This window comes from Amblyomma americanum, chromosome 7 (genome assembly GCF_052857255.1).
Source record: "Amblyomma americanum isolate KBUSLIRL-KWMA chromosome 7, ASM5285725v1, whole genome shotgun sequence".
In the NCBI taxonomy this organism is placed as follows: domain Eukaryota; kingdom Metazoa; phylum Arthropoda; class Arachnida; order Ixodida; family Ixodidae; genus Amblyomma; species Amblyomma americanum.
This window is the reverse complement of record NC_135503.1, coordinates 64,793,396-64,798,364: the sequence shown is the minus strand read 5'-3', so window position 1 is coordinate 64,798,364 and position 4,969 is coordinate 64,793,396. Positions and strand designations below refer to the sequence as shown.

The following is a 4,969-nucleotide window of genomic DNA, read 5'->3' as shown; positions in this document are numbered from 1 at the left end:
TTAAACGCACGTGCCCATGTTTTTTTTTTTTAAGTAAACGCTTCTTGACTTATGTACATAGCTAGGCTGAATGCTTCCTGTTGGTAATAAATGTTAATAAATAATAATAAATGTTGGTGAAAAAGATGTGCACAGAACAGCCGACCACGCAGTGCCAGTCCATGTCCTGTAACTGCAGAGGACACGGACCGGTCCGGTGTCCTGTGCAGTTACAGGACATGGGCTGGCCCTGTGCAGTTCCTTGTGTGCAACTCTTTTTTTTTTTGCTGGTGATAACTCGTATGAATACGGCGTAGAGTGACAAGACTGGCATATTTTGCCTACTTGACAACTCTCTTACTCAGCTTAAATAGGGACCCTGCAGGAAAAACGCCTCTCCCAGTGACCTCCATTAAACCGGCCCTGCGCCATGAATCAATTGTAAGTCAGGCGCTAAACATTTGGTTTGGATCTATGGCATTTAAATGCATTTTTATGCCTTCACAGATCATTTAATTTGGCGAGGTGGTATTTGTTTGTAACGCAGCTGCTCTTTAATTTTCAGATCACCGTCTGTCGCCACCAGCGTATGATGTGCACTCATTGCACTGAGAACAACCTGGAACCGAAGGTCAGCTTATATGTCGACCTCAGTCGCAGTGGAAACATTATGCCTCCGTTTCTCTAGTTTAGAAAATATGCACTCCGTACTCTGTCTCAAGGGCACCTTTCTAAATAAATTGAGGATGTATGCGGAACTATAAGGTCCAAGAGCAGGATGTTAAATAATATATTGACCCTATGAGCAGTTTCCTGGTGCCAGCAGTTGAATTATGAGACCATAGTTGATGCGCCGAGGCATTATATGTTATTTCGATAAATCAATGGATCATAAGTTTTCGCTGAGTATTCTAATCCGGCAATTCACCATTAGGAGCCGTCACCGTCCAAGAGACAAGCAAGTATTCGTTGGAAGCAGGAACAAGCAACCGCGATGTCTCCTCATGCATATTAACGCCGGTCACACCATATATACGCTTTTTTCAAAGGCTAGCTCCCCAAATTACGTAAAGGAAATATGAGGTGTGGGACTTGTTTGAAAAAAAAAAACGAATTTTTCTTGTAACAGTTGCTGGCAGCCTGCCATGACGGTTCAAAATGGTTTGCTCTAGATATATTTACCAGGAAAGTGTGCTGTGTAACATTGCTTACTTCTGAAACTTCCTTTTTCCTGGACTCTGCAGAAGCTTCCCACATACTAATTGATTTCAGTGAGGATTTATCTTGGAGTTAATGATATGTTTGTTCAGTCTAGGGACACCCCTAGCTCATATATTCCGAAGGTATTTACCAACAATTGTTTAAATTTAATATTCTCACTTCAAATGGTTCCATAAATAATGACGGGCTTTTGTTTGCTTTTCAGACAACAGTGATACGAATCAGCTGTTTCGAAATAAAACTCGGAAAAATGTGTCCAGAACATCGTGCACAGACAAGAATACTACTCCCGAATTCTAATTAAAATAAAGTTATTCGATTTCGTGCTCACGCTGTGACGTTTGTTTTATATTCTTCATTTTTTAACTTACGTGAGATCTTTAGTTTCTGATATGTCGTCGTACAAAACTAAACTCCAGAACTTAAGCTGAAATAATCGTGTCAGGCGTCGCTACAAAGCCAGCAACAACCACACCGGGTGAATAGAAGTTGCGGGGGGTTGTACTCCGTTGCGCTTCCCTACACCCTGCGCTGTGCTCTCTCAAGGACGCGTGCGGCTTCCGCTGTTACAATCGGCGCTGTATGGAACCGCAAGGGACTTTTTCGAAAAATCTTTAACAAGTATACTAGGCGCCAAGTGGTCGGTGTTGCTCCACATTATGCGCACGCAATCGCTAAAGAAAAACGAAGCGCCTCACTTGCAAGAAATTAAAGTCGGATGGCCTTAAAGGAGCACCGGATACCACCTTAAGTTGGCATATATCTATTTATTAGAAGTTTGCAATGATAAAAACGCTGATTTAACTAGATACTTAGCTTTTGTTACGTGAGAGAAAAGTGAAAAAGACGGAAATACTGGTTTTTACGACAAAGTTTATTTTTGAAAAGTTAACTGCAGTTATGTGAAGCGCTCTGTGACACGGATCTCTTAGGGTAGGCCACGAACATCGGTAATACACGCAACATTTAAGGCGCCCCTAAAGCTATCGACGTCATTGCAAAAGCCACAAATCTGAATCACGAAAAAATGATTTTTAAAGTTTAACTAAAATTTCTACAAAAGAATTGCATTTCATGCCGCTGAATAAACGTCAACCCGATCACAAAAGTACAGTTATGTTATCTTACTGAGAAGCAAAATTTTATGGAGACATCTTGAGTGCGCTTGCAATGTCAACTTCTCTTTTGTGCTGGTAAGTGAGACAGCGTCGTTTTTCATACACGCAGCTAGGCAGGCAGTGACAGCTCACTAAGCGTTCTGCAGTGAGAACTGCGGTTTCAGAGCGAGCGGGAACACATATACCTTGCTGGTTCTCTTGTCGCGCATGACTGTCGCGCATGGGGCTGCTGAATTTTGTTCACGTTATGTAGAAATTGCAGGCTCCTAGTCCTTGCGCCTCGTTTGATGGCCAGTGTAATCACCACAATTAAGCCACAAATGCGCATTTATTCGCAAAGTGGCCATGCTAAACAGGAACTGCGAAATTTCACTGAATAGCGCCATGCGCCTCACTAGCTGTGATTTACGGGCAGCATCTGGACGCATTTCGAGACAAGTGCATAACGAGGGAGGTGCATGATGCAATCATCTCTATAAAAGACGAATGTGCATCTGGAAGCGATGACATCAACCAGAAACCACTGAAGGCTGTGAGTCGAACAGACAGCACCCCTACTGCACATATTTGTAACCTAATAATCTCAACAGGAGTTTTCCCATCCAAAATCAAACTTGCTTGTATGACAGCTATACATAAGAGAGTCTCGTTTGATAACCCGAACAATTATAGGCCAATTTTTGTGCTTTTTGTATTCGCCAGAATAACCGAAGACATTAGATACAAAAGCTCGTTGGATTTGTCACCTCGCAACATATCATAGTAATGCAGCAATTTGCCTTTCAGAAAAATAGGTCACCAGAAGGAGCACTACTTGGAATAAAAGTACAAATTCTACTCATTATTGGAAAAAAGTTCGAACTCTGGATATATTCCTCGATAGCACTCGGTAGCGTTCAGCATGATATACTATTAAAAAAACTTCCATATTATGGTATCAGGGGTACAGCTTTGACCCTTCTTAAGAGTTGTTTAACATCCCGCGCAATACAGTGCGATCAATGGTGTACGCTCTCAGACAAACAGTAAGTCATACGGAGTACTGAAAGGGTCCATCCTAGGGCCAGTCTTATTTTTTCTGTATGCAATGATATTGTCATTATAACGGGCGCTGCAAATCTGGTGCTATTTGCTTACTACACGAACGTGTTCTCCTCTGGAACGTATTCACAGGCATTATTTATGGAGGCGAGCAAATGGATGTTCAGCTTAACCTCATGGCAGGGATGAAAGAGGTTCGCACTGATCAAAAACAAGATGAAGTATATACTTTTCTGCTGTAAAGGCACTACACTGCTTTCATTTTCATCTTTAATGTTTAATGGCATGGACATAAATCAGTCTTCGACTACCAGATTCCTAGGTGTTACATGCTAGGAAAATCTCCTGTGGAATGATCATATTGACGCACATAAATTTGATCTCTCTCGCGCTTTAGGCATCTCAAATAGAGTAAGGTGTTATCTTCCAGTCAGTATCAAACGGCAGATGTTCTATTCCTTTATCCACTCACGCCTTTGCAATTGCTCTCTCTTGTGGTAAACAACAATTAACACAAATATAGATTCCCTCCTATCAATTAAATAAAAAGCAATACCATTTATCGGTAACCTAGAGCTGACCGATAGTTACCCGCCGTACTTCAAATCGTATGGGATTCTTGAAATATGTGGGCTCTAAGAATACAAATTAACGCCTGAAGTTTATCACCAATATCGGTCCGATGAAAAGACTTTTTAATATAAATGTCAGGAAAAAAGGAGGTCATACGACTTAAGGTATGGTATCTTATCAGATACCATATCTAATGAACCACTATCCAACGATTCAAGATTTATTAACATATGCTCGTTCCCTAAACCAAGTTAAGAAAATAATGAAGAATGTGTTGTTTTTGATGGAAGAGTAGCGCTCTAAAAATTTTTAGCAATTTTTTTCTAGTTGACAGTTTCAGTCATGTTTATGTATTTGGGATGCTTATATCTGTGTTCTATTTTTTCTTGAACCATGCGTTTGCTAGTAGTACTGTATAATTAATCTTGTTTGTATATTACGCCTGTAGAGACTTTTGATATGTGAAAAAGAGAGAAAAACAAAGAGCAGGTTTCATATTTTCTTTTCTTTCAGGAGTGTTCTGCAGAAGATGCTTGTTTATCATGTTTGTAAACAGCGCCGCTATTTTTTTTCTTTATCTCTGCATGAGTCTCAACTGCTGCTTGCCACAGGGTGGCGTGACCTCGTCAGGCAGTATCCTGCCTTTAGTCCCGTCCCCAAGACAATGACGTACTCTTGTCAGGAATAAATACATAAAAAATAATCCTCGTTGAAATCGCATGAAATATGTTTAAATGCTTATTAACGCGAAAACATTAGATCGCTCATCCAAACGGAAACCCGCCGTTTCCCCAAATGTGGCTGCGTCAGAAAACTTCTGATTGGTGCAGAACGGTGTTACTTCACGAAAGGCGATAAAATAAGAAATGTTAACCAGTAATAGTCAGTACTATTACTTCCAACTGCACCAACTACAAATAGAGTTAGAACAGAACTGGAATATAATTAGAAGAGAACTGGAATAGATATCAATGGGAGTTGAAATAGAATTGAAATGCTTTTGCATTATTATCACGTAAGTTCCTTATAATAATACT

General features: G+C 40.4%; 1 long non-coding RNA gene across 1 annotated transcript; it reads left to right on the top strand.

Moving 5' to 3' along the window:
* Window positions 1-541: 541 nt before the first annotated feature.
* Window positions 542-1,526, top strand: LOC144097159 (uncharacterized). The gene is made up of 2 exons (XR_013306925.1): window positions 542-610; window positions 1,406-1,526. It is a non-coding gene; the product is annotated as an uncharacterized LOC144097159 (long non-coding RNA).
* The last annotated feature ends 3,443 nt before the right edge of the window (window positions 1,527-4,969 follow it).